Source organism: Euprymna scolopes, chromosome 15, assembly GCF_053919585.1.
Source record: "Euprymna scolopes isolate OS-2025 chromosome 15, ASM5391958v1, whole genome shotgun sequence".
Lineage (NCBI taxonomy): Eukaryota > Metazoa > Mollusca > Cephalopoda > Sepiida > Sepiolidae > Euprymna > Euprymna scolopes.
The window spans coordinates 70,614,799-70,638,467 of record NC_136496.1 but is presented as its reverse complement, the minus strand read 5'-3'; the positions used below and the strand labels follow the sequence as shown (position 1 = coordinate 70,638,467).

The 23,669-nt window shown below is 35.2% G+C and overlaps 1 protein-coding gene and 1 pseudogene across 1 annotated transcript in view; one reads left to right on the top strand and one right to left on the bottom strand.

Moving 5' to 3' along the window:
• Positions 1 to 23,669, top strand: part of LOC145293879 (uncharacterized) — a 414,014-nt gene that overhangs the window by 361,927 nt on the left and 28,418 nt on the right. The window lies entirely within an intron of this gene.
• Positions 4,981 to 5,097, bottom strand: LOC145294281 (5S ribosomal RNA; annotated as a pseudogene).

Sequence of the window (23,669 nt, the reverse complement as noted above, 5' to 3'; positions counted from 1 at the left end):
GTTGATGTTACAGTAGTTGAGTGTCTGCGGTAGATGGGTGTATTGTGTGTATTATTCAGCGGTTCTAAAGAGGATGTTGTCTAGGGGATGTTTCAGAAAGGTGTATAATTGCTAAGGAGGTGGGATTTGTAGTGCCGGCAATTTATGGTGGTTTCATGTTTTTTTTTTTTTAGTAATTTGTCTCTATCTTTAAAACTGAATATAAAGTTTTTCGTTCAAGCAGAGGAGGCATGGGGAGTCTAAAGATTTACATACGTTAGATTCTTTAAAGATTTCCTACGCAATGGTTGGTGTAAGGTTATTTTGGATTAGATCTAGATATTGGGAGGTTAGTGAGGTTTTGTTAGGGTGTTTAGGGTTTGTAAAGGAGCATTTATGTACTCTAACCATATCTTTAAAGGAGGTGCCTGCCAGGCCAATATAGTATTTTTTGTCATTTGGGTTTTCTTCAGGTGCAATTGTGGCTTTATAGACTACTTCTGTTTGTAGGCATTGTTGATTAAGTGGGCATTGGGATTTGTTGGTGCAGTTATAATTATTTCTACTGGTGTTATTTGTGTTCTCATCTTAAGTATTTTTCTATTGTGTTTCTTGATTATTTGTTCTAGGTCATCAGTGCAGCTGTAGCTAAGTTTAATTGTGTTTTTATTAAATATTTTGTGTAGTGTGTGATTGGGTGGAAAGTGGTTGTTTATTGGTTGAAAGAATTTTTGCTTAGTTTCGTTTTAACCATTATATATATATATATATATATATATATACATATATGGAAAGATGAAAGAAAAACAAACCAAGTTATAGTAGTAGTCGATCTCTACACATCTTCAAGTTCTCTGTCAGCATCATTATTGGCAGGACCACTGTGCTGAAAATTAAGTGCGGCATGTAACGAAACATCTTATATATATATTTCGTACATGTATATGGTAGTTTATAAATTTATTAATATAGTTTTGTTGATATTATTTCAATAAGTAGGCATGCATAACGTTTTTTTTTTTTTACATAGGCGTCACCACTTATCAAGGCCGAGAGGCCACTCAAGGATAAGTGTTAAAGAGTGTACAGTAGTCAAAAAGACAATATGGTAATCGATAATAATGGAAGTTCGGTAAATTTATTAACTTAAGTGTAACTGCTCATCAGACACTTGTTCACGTTGGACTTAAAGACAACCATATTATAGACAGTGGAAAGCAAGAAAATGAAAGACAATCCCACAGGCGTGCAGTTCTAAGAAAAAAGCTTTGATCATGGAATCTACGTTTAGGTTTAGGCACAGATAAAGAGTGGAGGGAATTATTGATAGTGTTTTCAGGTAGGCGAGTGTTTCTTGTGAAAGTTTGGTGAGGAGGGACCATAGATTGAAGCTCAGTCGAACACTTTCCATGAAAATAATGATAAAGCAGAGAAAAACTCGCATATCTCTTCTGAGAAACAGGTTGCAGCGAAGAGAAAAGGACATCTCCCACCAGGCCACAAAGTCTATTTTGAACCCTATCAAGGCAGGACAAGTCCTTTCTAGCTGCTCCTGCCCATATGTGGCAACAGTATTCCATCCTTCGACATACTTGGCTCTTATATAGATAGAGAATTGCATCAGCAGTGAGATATCTACTGGATCGATAGAAGGATCTGACCATTTTTCCAGCGACCTTGGCAACAAATTTGATGTATGTATTCCATTTAAGATCAGGAGTAACGGTCAAGCCCAGAAGCTTGTCAAAACTTGAGGCCTCCCCAAAACCAGAGCCATTCATTTTAATTGATGCCAGCTGGGGATCAAAACGTTGATGATGTAAAGAAAGAAGCTTGGTTTTTAGATGCATTAAAAGTAACCAGCCACTCCTTTCCCCATTGTGCAACGTGATCAAGATCAGAGGAGAGAGAATCGGAGAGAACTTGATCGTTTACTGTCTTAGATGTGCTACCATAGATGGTAGTGTCATCAGCATAAATGTCTACGAATGATGTAAGGATGTGATTTGGAAGATCATTAATGTAGATCAGGAAAAGAGTTGGGCCCAGGATGGACGCCTGAGGGACTCCAGCATTAATACCGAGAGCTTCTGATTTCTGTTCGTCAACAACTACTCTTATGAACCTATCAGAGAGAAATGATTTAATAATTGAGAAGACATTTCCAGCTATACCATAGCTGGAGATCTTGTGAAGTAAACCTTTATGCCATACCCTATCAAAGGCCTTTGTTATGTTAAGAGCAATTGTCCTAGAAAGGTTGCCTCTATTGAGAGATTCGCTAATCCTATGAGATATAACTGTAAACACATCTGCTGTAGATCTAGCAGAACGGAAACCATATTGTGTGTCACTAAGAAGGTCATTTTTGCTGAGATGCTTGATTACTTCTGTATTTAACACAGATTCCAGCAACTTACTCATGACGCACAGGAGACTTATTGGCCTGTACTGAGAGGGGGATGAATGATCACCTGACTTCTTAAATACAGGGCACACTGATGAGATTTTCCAGGGTGATGGGAAGCAATTCTCCTTAAGACAACGTTTAAAGAGTTTTATAAGTATGGGCGCTAGTTCAGGTTGAAGTATTTTGAGTACTATAATTGGAATACCGTCAGGGCCGGTTGTTTTACTGGAGTCAAGGTTTTTGATTAGCTTGGCAACATCACATAGCATGTTTTCTGATACAGGAGGAAATATTGGGGGTTGGCGGCCTTGGTTGCAAAGGGTAGAATTAGCTGCAAAGTTCTTGGCAAAGAGTTTGGCTTTGTCTGATGCTGACGAGATTAACTCGGGTCCATTGATGATAGTTGGGATAGAGCACACACTTCTGTTCAGGATTCTGTTTGCTATTTGCCAAAACTGGTGGTCACCAAGCCGCTGCTCGGCTACTTTGGACATGACGGACTGAGCATATAGCTCTCTTGCGTTCTTTATTACTTTCTTACAATGGTTGCTGGCAGTCCTGAAAGCGGCTTTAGTTTCCATACATCTATTACGTTGGAAGTAGTGGAAAAAGTGATTTCTGTGCGCAATAGCAGCAGCACATTCTGGAGAGAACCATGGCTGGCTGTTAGGTTTTTGCTGGAACTTTTTCGAGGGTATGAAACGATCTATACCTACAATTAACTATTCCGTCAGGTTTGATACTATAGAGGACACATCCTTTTTAAACATGGAACGCAGAGGTAGATTCAATATAAATGTACGGAAGCTATCCCAGTCAGCCATAGTGTATTGATATACTGTACGATGGAGAGGTTCGTCTGAAGATTTATTACATTTCATTTTTATCTCAATTGATACAGGGCAAGTTGTGAGAAAGAGGTCTAGGAGACTTGCATACTGGCCGTCATTGTCTGGGATACGGGTGGGTTCGTGAACAATCTGAGTAAGGTCATAAGCAATGGAGAAATCATGACAGAACCTCCCCTCATCATTGGTCTTGTTTGAGTGGGTCAACCATTCCACATTGTGAACATTAAGTCTCCACATACGTGAATGTTAGCTGAAGGATAAGCTGATAGAACTTGGTCAATTTTCTCAGATATCTGACTCTCAGGTGGATAACGTCAGCCCAGATAAAACGTTTACCTCCAGCACCCTTACTAGTGACCTGGCTACAAGGATAGACATAGAAACAGAAAATTTCCACCATCTCTGTCGACTTTTCATGCAAAATACTGCCAACCTAGAATACAGCTTTTTCTACTCCCTTTTTCAGAAAAATCACTCATTAAAAAAATGAGGACTGAGACAAATAAAGAGAAGCGAGAGTAATGGGAGCTGCCGATAACACATCCACAAAGCGTTCTCTACTCTCCGTTTAAAAAAAAAAAAAAAATTATGAAGTATTGTATTTAATAAAGTCCAACTGGCGTGTTATTTAAAGGAAAAGTATGGTGATAAATTCACCTCTCACGCACTAACAATGAATACAATTTCCTAATCAGTTTATGCAATCAACTTGGTAGATATAATAAACATTTATGGCGAGAAAATGCTATCATTAAATAAAACAATCAGGAAATAAAAATATAAATTAAGTACTGAAATAAAATGTAGTTATTAATATTTGAAATTAAACATAAAAATTAAAATAGCAGCCACTTAGTAATTTAGAAATAATAAATGTAATAATTATTAAATAGAAAATTTAGGTAGTAGATTCATAGATTGAGATTGTTAGTACGTATAGTTGGATTTTCCTTTTTTTCGGTAAATTAGTTTTAGTTTCGTATGTAAGGACATGTATATTAATCTGTAATTTGTGACGTATATTTTGGTGAAATTATCGGAAGTAGGTAGACATAAATGAGAATTAATAAAATTAATAAATATAGTAGTTATTAAATAGTATATTTTGTCAGAAGAGTCATAAATTAATTAAATGGTTAATATGAGGACGATTCAATGACTTTGTTTGATTAAAATCCAAGATGGCGTAATTGAAAATATAAAGGTAACTGCAGCTTCTCTTCCAAATTTTCGGATTCTCACCATGTCGTATCACATTTTAGTTCCTTTTGTTGGATTGATTTTTGCTATTTCTTCTGATGAATTAAGGGCATAATAAATTCACTGATTGATATAATAATTAAGTTATTGATTGTGTGCTACGAAACAGGAATTGTACGGATCAATTGATGTAAAGGAATAAAATAAAAAATTGTCAACATCATGTACTTTGGAATATAAAATTTTTGTCATTTATTCTATATATTGTTCTGTATTCACATTGAGCTTCTAATATAAGGATTGATATATAATAAGAAAAATATATTTCTACAGAAATAGATATATATTTATATATTGTGGCTTCCTTCAATCTTAACAGACTATGGATACCCACTGTAAGGGTACCTGCGTGTGAAATATGTGTGGCAAGAGTTGCACGGTCTCCAACCACGCCTCTCCCGAGTCAACATTGTTAATTTTAATACCAGTGGCAAGTTGAGGTACAGGACGATTGGAAACAATGCTGAGATGAGCGGAGAGCACATACAGTGCCTAGAATTCCCGAATGGTCACCCATCTGGTACTAGCCAGGCTCAACGCTGTTTAACTTTGGTGATCTGACGAGAACCGGTGTGTCAACGTGATTATGCCATATATATATAGTAAGTTATAAAATATATATTTTTTATAAATTACTAACTAGCTCTACCTACGTATTGAGCACTTTTGAAGTAAATACTTAAAGTTTACGCATAAATTTATACTTTCGTATATTAATTTTATGTGAGTAAATGAAGTAGTTACATATATATAATATATATATTACAAGAGATTGTTCTGAATTTTAACTTTTTCAGAATCTCATGTCATGAACTTTTCACTTACTTAGCTTTTTGTTAACAAACTGTCAGCTTGAATTAAGTGAAGAGTTGCTGTCTTCGTCATGTTTATAATAGCAGATGTTAAAATATACTTCTCTCTATTCGAGTACAAGGCAAGCCGGGTATACGGCTCCCAAATATGGAGAGCTGCCACACTAGAAAGATTTCTACTAGAAATATATCGGTGAGCGGGGGACAAATACCAACAATAAATTATGATTCATTCGAAATAAATCAACAAGAGCATTATTTTCACTTACAGATGTTAGCAACCCCAGTGAATAAGAAAAAAAAATGTGATTAGCCTTTTATTGCGTTTTGCTATTGAATAACCGAATTAGGGTTGATTTTTCCTTTAATTAAATTAAACCTATTAAGATTAAAGTTTGTTTAACGTCACACTAAATCATATATGGTCGTCTGTAAAATTGCAGACTCTACCGGTCCGTGATAGTGATTCTGGATTCGGATGTTTTGGAAAAGTCACTCGGATTTATAAGAATCCTAAGAGTCGGCCATTTTTTTATTTAAAAAATTTTTTTTTTTTTTTTAAATAAAATTCCAATTCTTACTGAATATTGGAAAACTTTAAAATAAGAAGTCAGTCAGATATATTTTGCAATTCTAGGACCTTATTGATGTTTGTTCATTGGAACTATGAGGACCATCTGATTACCCTAATTAAATGATGGATGATATGCGCTGAATTGTGAAGCAAGAGTTGTGCAATCCCTAACCACTCCTCTCCTGAGTCAGCACTGCTTGATACCGAGATGAGTGGAAAGCACATACAGCACTTGATATTCCAAAATAGTCACCTATTTTAATACTAACCAGGCTCAACGTTACTTAACTTTGGTGATCTAACAGGAACCAGTGTGTCAACGTGATTATGCCATTGTACGAGGTGCCTGCAGTAAGTTTCCAGCTTTTTTTGTCGGATAGGCACTTTTATTGATAGTATACGCATGAAACTCTAGCCCCCTTCAAAGTAATCTCCTCGGGCTGCAATGCACTTGTACTGTTCAAACAACTTCTGGAAGGCTTCATGAAAGTCCTCTTGTGTGATTGCGTCAATGATCCTCATCGCAGTCTCTTTTATCTCCTCAATTGTCTCATAACGACAGCCTCTAAGGTTTTACTTGAGCTTAAGGAATAACCAAAAGTCACAGGTAGCAAGGTCTGGATTATAAGGAGAGTAAGTCTTGATGCCTATCTTGGTCAAATACTCTATGATTTGTTCTGAGCACCCTTGGGACAAACTTCACACAAATCTTCCACATCTTCAGTTCCTCGCAAATTGTGTGTACAGTTCCCACCAAATTCTGACACCAAACTGTGCACTTATTGTCTCTATAGACACACAACAGTCCTTATCTACAAAATTCTTTATTTAGCCAATCAACTCTGGTGTTCTAACTTCCTTACTCCTCCCACATCTCTTATCATCCCTCACAAACTCTCTGCCTTCCTTGAATCTCTTATGCCACTTAAAAACATGTTCGATTCATGCAAGATGGTCCAAAAGCAGTCTGAAGCATTCCATACGTTTCTGTGTCATTTTTTTAACGTTTAAAACAGAATTTTATTGCATATCGTTCTTCTAAAGTGTTCTCACGTCGAAATGGCATTTTTGAAATTCACCAGCTGTGACAGTGGGGCTTTAGTAGGGTGTATTCCAAGTTCTGTTGTAGCTGTTTATTTGAACCTGAAATCATAAAAATTGGTCAGTCATCTCATAAGATATATAATAACAACATACTGAATTTTCAAGTCTATGACAATTTTAAATGCTTGTACAAAAAAGTCTGGAAACTTATTGAAGGCACCTCATGTATCTGACCTTATACTTTCTGAGTCAGAAATCCTGATCTATGGTTCCAACCACTTCGCCCACACTGACTCTTGAAACTATTTAACTCCTGCCCTTTGATAAGAAGAACCTTCCATTTAAATCACGTCAGTGTTTGTTCAGGTCGTTTGCACACCTTTTAAATAAATAAATAAAATAAAATTAAAAAAAACAACAACAAAAAAATAAAATAAAAAAACACCAAAATAAGCCAAGGGATTTGAATTCGCAAGTCATCAGTCATTTCCCCTTTAAATGCAGTTTGTTTGCTCAGCAGTTCAATGTGAGACATTAAAAATCCAATTTACATTTTTCTGACTAATTAAAAAACAAAAAAAATGTCTGGTCATGTTGACCCGAAGGTCATTGAGAACTTTGAAGCTTCCCTTTGATTTAAAGGGAATAAACTAATTAAATGAGCTCATTTAATTTTAAAAGGGTATAGTGTGAGGGAGGGGGAGATCTCTAATAGTTTATTGACACCTTTTTTTAAAGATGAGTCGTTGGGGTGGATGATGCTGCGTTTTATTATTCAGGAGGTTACGAGTTCAAGCCCTGTTAAGTACATTTACTTTACATACTAAAATTGTTTTCGTGTATCTGTGTGTACGGGGAGGGGGAAGCAAGCTAGAAAATAACAAATGTGTCTAAAAGGTAAGGTTTACAAATAGTCGTACTTTTATCTATAAAAATAAATTAAATAGAGAAAGAAATATGTCCCGTTGGAGCATCAATTGTGTCTGGTTAGATTGTTTAAACTAAGAAAAGTGAGTTTGCAAAGCCAGCTTTGTTTTAAAAAGTAAAGATTAAATTATAAATTTGTTTTTCTTTCTCACCCAACCTCGTTTCCCTTCCTCTTCCCTCCCTCTCTCTTCCTTCCCCCTCCTTATCACTATCGTTCCCTCCCCCTCCCCATCACCCTCCTTATCACCCTCCTTCCCCTCCCTATCACTGTGCACCCCTCCCCATTCTTCCCTCCCCCTCCCCATTCTTCCCTCCGCCTCCCCCTCCCCATTCTTCCCTCCGCCTCCCCATTCTTCCCTCCCCCTCCCTATCACTCTTCTTCCCTCCCCCTCCCCATCACTCTTCTTCCCTCCCCCTCCCCATCACTCTTCTTCCCTCCCCCTCCCCATCACTCTTCTTCCCTCCCCCTCCCGTCTTCCCTCCCCCTCCCCATCACTCTTCTTCCCTCCCCCTCCCGTCTTCCCTCCCCTCCCCATCACTCGTCTTCCCTCCCCATCACTCTTTCCTTCTCTTCTTTCCTCCTCGTCCCGCTTTCTCCCTCTCTTCTTTCCTCCTCATTTTTGCTCCCTCCCTGTCTCTCTTCTTTCCTCCTCCTCGTTTTATTCCAGTCTTTTTTCTTTCTCATCCTCCTCCTCCTCCTTGCTTTATTCCAGTCTTTTTTTTTTCTCATCCTCCTCCTCCTCATTGCTTTATTCCAGTCTTTTTTCTTTCTCATCCTCCTCCTCCTCCTTGCTTTATTCCAGTCTTTTTTCTTTCTCATCCTCCTCCTCCTTGCTTTATTCCAGTCTTTTTTCTTTCCTCCTCCTCCTCCTTGCTTTATTCCAGTCTTTTTTCTTTCCTCCTCCTCCTCCTTGCTTTATTCCAGTCTTTTTTCTTTCCTCCTCCTCCTCCTTGCTTTATTCCAGTCTTTTTTCTTTCCTCCTCCTCCTCCTTGCTTTATTCCAGTCTTTTTTCTTTCCTCCTCCTCCTCCTTGCTTTATTCCAGTCTTTTTTCTTTCCTCCTCCTCCTCCTTGCTTTATTCCAGTCTTTTTTCTTTCCTCCTCCTCCTTGCTTTATTCCAGTCTTTTTTCTTTCCTCCTCCTCCTCCTCCTTGCTTTATTCCAGTCTTTTTTCTTTCCTCCTCCTCCTTGCTTTATTCCAGTCTTTTTTCTTTCCTCCTCCTCCTCCTCCTTGCTTTATTCCAGTCTTTTTTCTTTCCTCCTCCTCCTCCTTGCTTTATTCCAGTCTTTTTTCTTTCCTCCTCCTCCTCCTTGCTTTATTCCAGTCTTTTTTCTTTCTCATCCTCCTCCTTGCTTTATTCCAGTCTTTTTTTCTTTCCTCCTCCTCCTCCTCCTTGCTTTATTCCAGTCTTTTTTCTTTCCTCCTCCTCCTCCTCCTTGCTTTATTCCAGTCTTTTTTCTTTCCTCCTCCTCCTCCTTGCTTTATTCCAGTCTTTTTTCTTTCCTCCTCCTCCTCCTTGCTTTATTCCAGTCTTTTTTCTTTCCTCCTCCTCCTCCTTGCTTTATTCCAGTCTTTTTTCTTTCCTCCTCCTCCTCCTTGCTTTATTCCAGTCTTTTTTCTTTCCTCCTCCTCCTCCTCCTTCTCCTCCTTGCTTTATTCCAGTCTTTTTTCTTTTCTCCTCCTCCTCCTTGCTTTATTCCAGTCTTTTTTCTTTCCTCCTCCTCCTTGCTTTATTCCAGTCTTTCTTTCCTCTTCCTTTTCCTCGTCCTCGTTTTATTCCAGTCTTCCCCCCATCCTCCTCCTCTTCACTTTATTCCAGTCTTTTTTATTTCCTCCTTTTCATTACTTTATTTGAATCTTCGCTGTTAATTTCTTTTAAAACAATTTAACTGCGGTTAATATTAGCCCCTATATCTCTGTATCACTTCTTTTCATGGGGACGTTCTTAGAAACAAAGACAAATTACATCGAAAATGTTATACAGATAGTTAAGTGTTTATGCATAATTATTGAAAATAACTATCTTACCTGAAATCAGCATCCTAAAATAAGACTAGGACACCAACTATTCTGCTTTGCTTAACTCGTTTTATTTTTTTAAATCTAATTTCAAGACAAATTCCAATGCTTGTGTATTAATATTGAAACACGTGTGTTAAAAACGGAAATTTCCACATAAGGTTAGATTAAGCAGAAATTTCCATTTGAAAATTAAAATTAGAGCTATGTTTCAGCATATGACATGGCAAAAAATACAGAGATCCCGTCTCTTGAGTGTTAGGCTTCAAAGCGAACGGCCTTTTTAAAAAAATTATAAAAAAAAAATTCTTTGAACTCCCTTATGAAGGATGACTGAAATAATCCAACAATGTAGATGAACTTGCTGTAAAATAAATAAACAAAATAAACAAGAAAATAATGCCACCCAGAGTAAATATTTTTTATGTTGTCGCTGCCTTGATTATTATAGCAACAGGGAAGATGACGGTAACCGTTAACAATGAAGTAAAGGACATCTGCAATTATATCACCACTTCAAACTACCTCTCAACTAAACATTACTACCGAATAGTGTTGGGGTGATCAGTTGGAATCGGAAAAGATTTGGAGGTATCGGAATCGGAAAAATTGATTCCTAATTTCCGATGCCAAAATGTTTTTGTTTTTTTTGTTTTTGTTTTTTAAGTAAAATCTTCCATGGCTGGTAATCATGATAAAATAATAAATATTGATTTGTAGACTATCAGTAAAACTAAAATCAGTAGCTAATCCCCACAAGAGTATTTTTGTGTTTGAGAAAATATCTGCACATTTTACGTATATTTTTTACGGTAATTGGAAAAATAACTTTATAGTTAAATATTTAGAGATTTATAAAGAATCGGAATCTGGAATTGTATTGGAATCAAGTAAAATATTAGAATTATCCGATCACTAATTGTTACTCATCAAGATTCATACTCCCTCCCTTCTTTCAGTCTGGAAAGACATATTTATTTTTATTTATTTGGGAACTTCACTCAAGGATGGTAAACCAATCCACCAAGATCTTAACTGAACTTTTCAGCTTTCTAGTAAAAGAAAACACTTAGTGATAAAACCTTCAGCCAAGTAAAATCTTCCCTTGTTGGTAATAATGATAAAATAATAAATAATTATTGATTTTAAAATACCAGTGAACGTAAAAATCGATAGATCATCTTCCACAAGTGTATTTTGACGTTTAGGAAAATATCTGCATATTTAACACGTAGTTTTTATGAAAATCGAGGAAAATAACAATCTTATAGTTAAATAATTAGAGATTTATAAAAAAAAAAAAAAAAATCGGAATCGGGAATTTAGCACGGAATCGGTAATGGTAACAGAATCGGGGAAAAATATTGGAATCGTCCTAAAACCGAAACTGATGCAGCAACTCCGACAGAATATGAAACACGGCAGTCTGAGTCTACTGTTGGCACTAGTATCCACTATACCACTGTAGATAAAAAGATAAAGACCCGGCCAGAGATAGGTTAGTTTGGAAGCAAATTTCTAAAAACAATCATCCATTGCACGCAACCACGTAAAACGGACCTTAAACTGCATGGCATGATGAGTGTATAAAATGTTTCTCTTTTATTTATTATATATACTGAAATGACCACTACTATATCTTGTGCTAGCAAGGCATTGCCCGGTCGTAAAATTCACTTAAATATGATGTTCTGATTAATGCAGATTTCGTATTTATTATATTATATTGGACCCAATATATAGTAATGGTTGGAAAGTTTAAAAAAAAAAAATTACTTGTGCACCACCACCGAGAATCGAAATCAAAACATTTAGCTTATGATTTATTTTTTCCTCTGCCATTACTGACTGAGCTACGAAGACATCTAAGCTGCAAGGCTAAAAATTAAAACATGAATTAGTAGATATTATGTTATGCATGCATAATCGTAATGTCGTCGTTTGACCTTCATCCGGCAAATTTCATTTTTTTTTTTTAATTTTCACTTTTGTACTAATTTTTGCCGGCTAAAACCCAAATATAAAGTTTTGCAGGAGTTCAAATACCGTATATATGAAGTTTCATGTCTGTAGACCAAAACCTAGGAGTTTGGGAGGCAAAATATTTTAAACAAAATATATATGCATCCATAAATATATATGGAAAGAGTTTAATGTTTACTATGACAGTTTTACGCAAACATTATGCAAGTATAAATTATGTAGAATATCTGCATGAATATAATTACATGTAATAGTTAAGTAAAGATGACCATCCCATAAGAAAACCGGAAAAACTAATGGGGAATTAATTAAAATGAATGTTTAAAAGAACATGCAAATTAGCTAGATCTTTTGTTAGTGAATGAAATCCCACAATCCATATATAAGAAAATTGTATTTTCTTTTTAAATAAATAGAAAAAAAAAGAATTTTTAATATGAATATCAATACACACACAAATTTTTTTTTTTTTTTTTTTTTTTAGAAGTACAGATTTATACAGCATATCAATCCTCGTTGGGACATTGTATGTTGAAATCCTGTATGTTTTTGAATGATTGATCTGAAGATCAATTTGAATTTTGACATGATTTTTATTGCATACAACAGCTGGGCTTTCGAAATGGTCACTCATTTAGTACTGGCCAGGCTCGACGTTGCTTAATATACACATTTTTGCATGCAATCTATTTGTAGATCAATTTGAATTTTGACATGATTTTTATTACAGCACCTGAACTTTCCAAATGGTTACCCATTTAGTACTGCCCAGACTTAACTTTGCTTAACTAATTGTAACAAGTGTGTCAGCGTGACTATTAGTGTTGATAGCACGGAATCGGTAATGGTATCATAAAATCAGAAATTTGGAGGGAATCAGAATCGAAAAAAGAAATTATGTCCATTCTCTGATACCAAAAATGATTGTTTTTATTCTTTATTTTCTTTTAAGATTTAATTTTCCATTGGTAGTACTGAATATAAAATGATAAATATTTATTGATTTTAAACAACCAATAAAATTCACTCTCCCCCACACAAGTGTGTAATATAATATATGCAAATATTACGTGTTTCTACAGTAAAAAAAAGAAAAAAAAAAGAGAGTATCGAAATCGGGAATTTAGAAAAGAATTGTATCGGAATCCAGGAAAAATATTGAGATCGTCCCATTACTAGTGGCTACAACCATGCCTAAAATCTGTCTATTTTTGGGTTTTTTCTTTGATATCTGCCATCCTTGACATAAAATTATTTTAATATCAGCTGGGAATTATTTTAGGAATGGTTGGTCTGTGATAAAATGCTGGATCATCATTCGTCAGTAAAAAAAGATTTCTTTTTATAGATTGCCATTTTTATCAGATTTGTGAAAAAAAAAAGCAGTTGATATTTTTGTATAGTAAAATTTGTTTGAAAAATTTCTATTAAATCACTCCAGACTAGATATGAAACCACTTAAAAGTAAGGAGCTAAAAAAAAAAAAAATAACAAAAATATACTACCTAAAGGTAAAAAAAAAAAAAAAAAAAAAAAAAATTAACCAATGATAAGTGTTAAACTGTCAGAAACATCGCTCATGGAATTTGAAGAAAGCGTAAAGAAAGCAAGGTTCTCCTTTTCGTCAGTCTGTCACAATTAGTCTTGAAATAGTATTTTCGTCAGTCTGTCACACTTAGGTTTGAAGTACTTTGCTCTCAGGTCAGCTAGTACGCTCAGGAATAAAGAAATAACAAACAGTTACGTTTAAAATGTTTTATTTCACTCACATGGTTGATGGTATCTTGATATCCATTTTTTCCTGCGCTACAATAAGATTCTAGTGATCTTCAAAAGCGGTCAGGGACGGGACTAAAACCTCCATCGAGCAGGAACGTATATTATGTGTTTTCGTACTAACATTTAAACCACAACTAAAATCTAACTTTAAATTCTTTCTTATGACCAGACCAACAAGACACTTGAACGTTGTGTCTAGTAGGCAGTCAAGTTGTCTCACAATATATATTAGCAGGAAGACGCGACGTAGCCCGGGATTGAATGAGGATTACGGAATATCTCACCCTCCCATATTTTATTGTCATCAAAATCGGTGAAAGCGACCATTTTTCAAGCAAATCGTTTAATTGCCTGCTCTACTTAAGAACCCACTGTTGTGCACCGGAAGGAAGCTTCACATGGCTCCCTGCAGTGACGTAGTCCACAATACATTGTAGTTTATATTGCACTGTAGAGAACTTACTATTGATTTTATAAAATTTTATATATAATGGTTTGAATTAACGTTTAAAATACAAAAGTCAAGTATCATGGTTCAGCTGTAGTCTAAACAGAAACTTTCATTTCTAATGCGCACCTGTCATATCAAAGAACCTACTGTTGATTTTTTTATATGCCTGGCCTTTCTGTTTGTACGGTAATAAAACTTCTCACATGCATTTATGGTGTTAGGTTTTATAAGGCGTTAACTTTAGTGAAAATCGCTTGTTCCTTATTTCAGTGATTTTTTTTTTTTTTTTTTTTTTTTTTTTTTTTCGATTATCGATACTTATTGAAGACATTCCGATACCAAATCTATCTAAGAACACTGCCAGGCACATTTAGTATATTTGTGTGAAATTTAAAAAAAAAAAAATCTGCCCAGCCATTTAGGAGTCTATAAGGAACGAACTTGCATGCATACACGTACACACAGTTCCTTTTATGTAATAGTAGATATGTGTGTGTATAAAATTAGTTATTGACGCCTCATTTATAGTGCTATACAATTTTTCCCACTATTATTAAAAGGGTCTTGGCTCAGTTGATAGCATGCCGGACATAGTCACTCAGGTCTCCGTTACAAATTTCACTAGATTTAGCTGCACTAAAGAGTCGTTGAGACCTAACGGAGGAGGAGGGAGAAGTGCCTGTGGATAACTATATTTTAAATATATAGCTTCTGTATAGATCAGTGGTTCTCAACCTTTTTCACTCCATTCCCCCCTTCATGAATTCTCAACATTCGTGTGGCTCCCCTTCATTTTTCTCCCAAATCCCACCCTGCCAAAAAAGGCACAGAAAAAAAAGAATAAATAAAATGTTGATGAAGAGAACACCCTTGCTTTATTACAAAGTTTACAGTCATAATTATCTTATATTGATAGATTTCTGTGATATGCTTAACTTACATCACTAGACTACAAAAGACTAGCAGACAATAGCAAATTTGATTTGGATGGGAGAAAGTTCAATTAACCTCTGCATACTTTATCACACATCAGTGGGAAGGCTGATATTGTTTCTTTTCAGTCAGTTGACGAATCCGAGGTTGTGTCACTGACAATGCACATCTCATGTCGGGGTCCACATCCAATCGGTTGCGGCTCTTATTCTTGATTTGTAGAAGGGTGGAGAAACCAGACTCACATAAATAGGTAGTTGAAAAAGGCAAGAGTAGTCGAAGTGCAATCTCACTGACTTTTGGATATGACTGATGCATCGAACACCAGAATACATTCAGAGATTTTTCTTCATAGAGATCTTTGGCAGCAGAATCATGTTTGAGATCAAGGAACTCGTCCTGAACATCACTGGGAATGGTAGTAATATCAAGAGTGCCAGAGAATGGATTCCTTACCAACTTCCCTTCTTCCTCCTCGAATTCTGGGAAGTACATATTAAGTTCACTTTCCAAGGATCTCAGATGCTGGGTGATTTCAGTTTTAAGTAATGGGTCAAGCAGACTATCTTCTTCATTCTCGTCAAGGACAGCTGAAAGGTTTTCAAACATGGCAACATTCCCGGCACCGACTTTCCTTTGCCAATTCTGGAGCTTGGCAAGAAATCCACGAAGACAGTCCATCAAGTGAAACACATTTCTTTCCTTGCCCTGTAGTTTCAGATTCAACCTATTTAGCTGCTCAAATATATCTGCTAAATATGCAAGACGTGGCTCCCACAAAACCTCATTGAAGTGACTCAACAGATCATCTTTCCCTTGCATTTCCAGGAACAATTTTAGCTCCCCCCGAAGTTCAAACACTCGATTCACAACATTGCCCTTGGAAAGCCAGCACACTTTGGAGTAAAAGAGGAGAGCTTCATGCTCCGAATCCATGTCTCTACAGAGGTTCTGGAAAAGGCGAGAGTTCAGAGCTCCAGCTTTTACAAAGTTGACGCATTTGACCACTGCCTCCAGGATCTTGCAAAGTTCATCAGGGAGGCTTTTCGACACCAGTGCAAAACGATGGATCATACAATGAACCCCCTTGGCATTCGGAGCTACTTCCTTGACACGCTTCTGGAACCCTGATTTTGATCCCAGCATCGCTGGAGCCCCGTCTGTACAGACTCCACAACAATTTTCCCATGGGATCCTGTTAGCTTTGAAGAAAGAAGATAGCTTTTCCATCACATCTTCAGCTGTTGTGGTGGTCTCAAGCTGTGTACATAACAGATATTCTTCCTTGATATCACACAAGAAAATATACCTAACAAACACGAGTAGCTGTGCACACGAACTCACATCCGTTGACTCATCCAGTTGTATTGCAAACATACCAGCTGGAGACGATTTGATCTCCTGTATCACTTTTTCCTTTATGTCATCTGACATTTCATTAATTCTCCGCTTCACTGTGTCGTTTGACAAGGAAATTTGTTGAATTTTACGTTCATTTGCATCTCCAAGAACACGCTTGACCATCTTTAAAGTACATGGCTTAATTAAGGTTTCACCAATTATGTGGGGCTTCTTTTGCTTCGCTATTTCAAGGGCAACCTCGTATGATGCCTCAACTACACTTGAGGTCTGTTGTTGGAAAGCACCAGTTGCATCCAGTTTCTGTTTTCCGAAACTACTTTCATGGCGCCTGAAGAAATCGGGGTCTTTTTCAGCATACTGTGGATGGATGGTCTGCAAATGATGCTTCAACTTACTAGGCCTCATAGAATCGTTCCCCAACACTTTGAAGCACAGTACACACTGAGGTTTCTCGATGCCATCAGCGAGAATTGATGTAAATCCGTAGCTAATGTACTCTTCACTGTACTTCCGCTTCTTAGTAACACTAGTAGCCATCGCAAATCTAGGGAAAATAAAGAAGACAGACCATCAGAACAAACATTAAGTGATAAGACAAAAGAATGATAATGAAGGACAGATAAATAGGACAAGTGATAAAATGACAAACACACAAATATCCACATACATAATACATCCATGGACTCACACATTAAGCACACACACAGTCATACACAAACATACACAGAGAGAGTAAAGATGATAAACATTCACACTCAACCTAGCAAGCTGAAATGTACTTTCTACAGCAAGAACACACCTCCTTTGACAAGCACTGCCCCAATTGAAATTATGAGAAGAATAGCGAGTCACATCAATATTAGCACTAAAAAAAAAAAAAAAGCAGGAATACCTGAGTAGGGAATGAGCATGAATACAATGATACCAAAAAATAAGAAAATAATAAAGGAAGTGCACAAATATTTCACACACGAAAACAGCGACCGCATTTATAATTGTCGAACAAAATAAGTAAAACAGTATACAGTATGGTTCAGAATCAATTATACCCACATGTTTACGTGCTGATATCCAAGGCCACACTGAGATAATTCGATCACCTCTCTCCCACATACATACACACATACATACATACACACGTACACACACATTCGTAACAATATTATGTAGGTAACAAAATTTTATTGTCAACTTAATCAATTAAAAAAGAAAATTCCACCATGGCCCCCCCCTAAATTATTGCCATGGCCCCCTTGGGGGCCATGGCCCCCAGGTTGAGAGTCTATGGTATAGATAGAGCACTCTGAAGCAAATAAAGATTTCCACTTAGCAATGTGGCATTATTCCTCCATAAAATAATTGAATACTTTTTTTAAATATGAGTATCATAAATAATATATCTGTTTTGTTTTATTTTACTTCAGTCGAAGTTCTCAGAAATCAAGGGGCCCACAACCTGGGGCTAACACTTGAACTCTATATGAGATACATAGATATTCGAATGTTCCATTAAAGTTCTTTATCTCTCAAACACTGAACTAGTAAAGAAATTGAGAACATAATTTCCTTTCCCCAATTAACCATTTTCATATCTTCTAGTATATCTTTCATTTTGGTCTCTTGGTCTTACTGGATTCCAGGATAAGAATTTATCTAGTCTAGTGGAGTATCCAGCTTCGTGCACTTACTTGAGGTAACATCACTTGGAGAAGATGCACCATTCCTCGTAAAAGCTAATGTGGGTTAGTATTCGTAGCCCAAATAAGATCTCCTCACATAGTGAGATCTTATTTGGGATGCGAATACTATGTGATTTTAAATATTTAGTCATACTAATGAGGATACTTCCAGGACAAGAATTTATCTAGTTTGGTGGAGTATCCAGCTTCGTGTAGTTACTTGAGGTAACATTGTTTGGAGAAAGTGCACCATTCCTCGTAAAAGTTAATGTGAGTTAGCCATAGTGAGGAGATCTTATTTGGGATGCGAATACTATGTGATTTTTGGATATTTGGTCAGGATTTACTTCTATGAAAAAAGTATCCTCATGCGAGGTTGTTCTGGCAAACCCCTGTACAGAGAGACCTTAGACACTAGAGGATAGTGTCCAGTAGACATTCAAGTTCTCTCCATACATATATATATATATATATATATACATACGTGTGTGTACATGTAATAAATAAAATTGATAAATATGAGATAAAATCTTTACACAAAAACCTATAAAATAATTAACAAAGCTTTACACATAAGTGGAGCCATGAATAAGGAACTAAAGGTTGAGAATTGAAAGTTAAATAAAACTTTATTAAATCATCAAATGAATAAGGAAAACAACTCTTTAGGCCATGGCATTTCGAAACCTTCTGCTTCTCACCAGAAGAGGAGAAAAATAGCCAGATATATATATATATATATATATATATATATATACAAAATACTGGCATAAAGACACACCATATAGAAGCAAAAAGAATAGTAGAAATAGAGAAAAAAAAAATAAAATTCATAAAAACGTATAGAAGACTAGCCGTATGTATCCAGTTTTGCTAGGTTGAAACATATAGGCGGGCCGAGGGTTTAGTTACATACTATTTAAGATACAGCGATTATCTTAACTTACGATTTTCTTGAAAATGGATTTATAGAAGCATAAAATATCTATTTTCGTCTATGAATATTAAAAGGGAAATAACTCTCACAGCTTGAATAAACTCACGTTTTTAAAGGCAACTGTTGTCTGCTAATAATAATTGAAAATAAATTAAATATAAATTAAAAAGTAAATTAAATAAATCAACTTTAAATAATATTTCTAAAGAGAATAATCAAAGGAATTCTATTACAACAAACAATTAATAACACGGAGCTAATTATTAAAATAGAGTTTCTGAATGTAATATGCAAATGAGGTTACTGCTTGAATGGAGATTTCATTTGACTAAATAGTTTATATATATATATATATATATATATATATAGTGGAAGTGTTCACATGTTCGTTTTTAGTATGAAAATTAATTTGTGAACCAGTGTAGCTTTTGCACATTTTAATCAAATTCTGAACAAACAGACAGGAATACGACTTTATTATATTAGATACCAAGGAAGGTACATCGGGAGAGACCTAAAAAAAAATAATAAAAAAAAAAAATAATAAAAAAAAAAGATACAAAGTACATTGAAAAAAATGCAAACAAAATATAGTAAATAAAATAGTAAGCGAAAAATATATATATATTTAAAATGTATAATTTTTTTTGCATATATAAACCTGACTATTTTTCTCCTCCTCTGATGAGAAGCATTAGGCTTCCAAATACTATGGCCCGATGTATTTTTCCTCTTTGATTTGATGATTTAATAAAGTTTAATTTGATCTTGAATACTCCTCTTTATTTCTTACTAGCAGGCCAGGATTGAATGATGATCAACGAATATTTCACACTCCTATATTTTTATTGTCATCGAAATCTGTGAAATCGCCCGGGAGGAAGCTTCACATGCCTCCATGCAGTAAATTAGTTCAAAATGTTATTCTACATTGCACTCTAGAGAACTTACTGTTTTTTTGGGTTTTTTTTAAATAAAATTATTTTATATAAACTTCTTTCAAGTTAACAAAAAAAAACATGAAGAAATTTACATGTGGTGGTTGAACCAACGGACCACGTCATGCAAAAAAAAAAAAAAAAAAAAAGTAAATTTTCAAGTCTTATAAAATTCTTTGCAGTTAATGAAAAAAAAAGTAAGAAATTTACGTGCGGAGTTTGAATCCACAGACCACGTCATACAAAATTAAATTAACACTTTCGATTATCGAGTATCAGTAATTATCGAGGGTATTCTGAGACTTAACTAAGATCACTCCCAGACTTATAGACTACAGTTTTTTAAATTTTAAAGAAAATCTGTTCGGCTGTTTCAGAGTCTATAAGAAACTCTCTCTCTCACAACCCCCCCCACACACACACACACACACACAAAGTTGCATTTATATAATTGTAGATAGCTATATCAACGAATACAATCAGTTATAGTTTAAAACATTTAATCTGAAACAATTGTTTCAACCATATTAAATTATATTTTTTGTCATAAAAAAAATCAAGATATGTTTAATCGGTCTCATCGATGAGGGTTCAGAATTCAAAAATCGTTTTTATAATTACAAGATTGTGAATATTTGTGCAAATATTATTCCTTAGCACCAAAATGTGGTTCATTTTTTAAATCAACACATTCGGTCTATGTTTATTTCCAAAAATCACTTATAAGGTTCCATCAAACTAATCCGCTATAATAATGCTTAATAAAGGGTTTCCTCTTAAAGCCAAAAACCGTTCTAGAATAAGGATTGAGCTAAAATAAATTGCCAGTTGAACGATGAAGAATATTATGAGAGGATTGAAAATGATGTATATAATGTAAACAAAATTTGATTACTTATGAAGAAAGTTTACAAGTATTTTTTGACATTTGTGGTGAAGATGGACATGTTGTAGTCGGCAGAGACAAATCACTGTGGTAATGTGTTCCACAGATGAGAATGTTTGGGAAAGGAACTCTGTTCATCAGAATTTCGTTTGATGATACATACATACAGACGAAGAAAGGAAAGTTCTTTTCAGTCGTTGTAGAAGACAAATTTTACAAGGGACAATAGATCGGAGTTCAGTCGAGAACCTGCCATGTTATTTTTCCGCTCAGATCAAGGCTAGAATCTACCTACGTATTATGAAGGTGAACTCTAAGTCATATCAATATTCCCTTGTTTATAGTTTATTGGCAACTGTTATTCTTTTTTTACTCTACAAGCAATATTTTATGAAACTTTATAAAAATGTGATCCCACAAAGGATCAGAGAATTTGAATATGCTTACATCAATGTGTTGAATGATGAATAATATCATGAGAGGATTATAAATGGAATGAACAAAATTGGATTACTTTTATAAGGGCGGTTTATGATAAGTATTTGTTGACATTGTATTTGAAGACGACCATGTTGTAGTCCGCAGGGAAGTAGTCTCACGGTAATGCTTCATGAATGAGAAGTTTTGGGAAATAAAAGGGGAAAAGTATGAAAAATAAGAATGATCACATTTAAAGTTTACGACCATCATCCTCTCTCCAATATTGGTTTCCATTTTTTTTTAAATTTATTTTTCATTATTTATATTTGTTTTTTTATTTAATTTTTTATTATTTTTATGTTTACAATCCATGGTCATAAAACCGTTAGCAATAGACAAAAGCTACTAAGCTAATTAGAGAATGCATAAAACTTAGGAATATCACAATAGACAGTGCGGAACTCCGGAAATGTGACGGTGATACATGTTCATTCCAAGTGTCATTCGCATACGTTCCAAGAATTCGATCTGCCACAAACATACTTATATGCGACAAAAATTTATTGTTTCAAAATTTTTATTTTTTCATTTTTTTTTTTTTTTTTTTTTTTTTATGAAGAAAATTTTCATAGATGTCTATTTCAACCATGTTAGGTTCATCTGGATATTTGCATCTGTAGGTTGCATATATTTTTGCTAGTAAAGATAATTTGTATAAAAATTCGTATCCATGATGATGATGATGATGATGATACACGTCTGTGGGTAGATGCTGAGTGGGCAGTGGTACCCTTTCCTTTGTACATCAGAATGTCAGTTTGGCTCACCACCTCTGCCCACCTGCCCCAAAACGCAAACGTAAGACCTCCCTGACATGTAAAGAGCAAAAGGTTGTTTGTATTTGCAAGGGAACTTAACACCATATTACTCATGTAACCCTCTTTACAGAAGGACCAAATCAGTTTGTTTTTTTTCTCCCAAAGTTAAGGGTTACAAATGTGTGCCTCCTGCCCCTAAAATTATCATCTAATGCTGGTGTTGATCAGATTAAATCTTTGACTGCTTTTCGGGGCATGGGAGCCTTGGTTAGTGTGTGATCTGTTGTATCAATTCAGATGATTAGGTGTCTTATACGAGTTATATGCGTTGGTATCTATACTCCTGTGTGTATATCACCATTTATTTATATGTGCACACGTATGGATTACATTATATGTGCGTGTGTGTCATTTATAACGAAAAGATAGTTTGCTTGAAGCATTGATGGTAAACAAATATGTAAGGGTATCGAAGTGATGTGACATATGAATAAAAACAGATAAACGAAGGAAGATCTTGTTGATTGCATAACTCTTTTTTTTTCTTTTTTTTTTTTTCAAAGGAGTCATCGCCTATCAAGGCCAGAGGCCACTCAAGGATAACGGTTAATAAGAGTACAGTGGTCAATGGGACAATGTTGTAGTAATTGTTAATGGAAAGTTGGCAAATTGGATTACTTAAGGGGGACGGCTCATCAAGATTTGTTTACATTGGACTTGAAGAGGACTATAATATAGTCAGCCAGAAAGCAGGCAAATGGAAGAGAGTTCCATAGGTGTGCAGTTCTAGGGAAGAAGCTTTGTTCATAGAATCTACGTTTAGGTTTAGGCACAGATAAAGACTGGATGAAATCATTGATAGTGTTTTCAATTAGACGAGTGTTTCTTGCGTAAGTTTGGCAAGGGGAGACCATAGATTCACAAATCAATCAATCAATCAGCAAATATAGACTTAGTGTTTAGTATGATCAGAATGGTAAATTTACCATCCCAGTTATACTAAACAATAAGTCGTTTGCCTGTTTTTGTCCATACGTCACATCCCTTCAATGCCCTGGTATTTTACATTGCTACAGTCTTTTTATATGTAGTAGGTTGGTGCTAAAATGTTTTGTTTTTTTAATCAGAGATAGAGGTATATATATATATATATATATATATATATATATATATATATATATGAGTAGGTAGTAGTTTGCTGAAACATTGTTGGTAAAGGAATATATGGAAGTTTTAGAAGCCAAAAACAATGCGAAGAAAGACCGGAATCATGAAAGTAAAGAAAAGAAAAACAAACAAGTAGACGGGTATGTTTGAGTAGAGAAATGGCGAATAAACAGTTAGACATTTCTCTACTCAAACATACCCGTCTACTTGTTTGTTTTTCTTTTCTTTAATTTCATGATTCCGGTCTTTCTTCTCATTGTTTTTGGCTTCTAAAACTTCCATATATATATATATATATATAAGTGAACGTGTGTGTCTGTGTACATTTCCCTACGCAATAACTCTGTCAATTTTTAGTCTACAGACTCGAAATTTGATATACAGGGTACTGAGATTTGGGAAAGTCGATGTGAAAGGTTTTTGGCCAGAAATTTGGCGA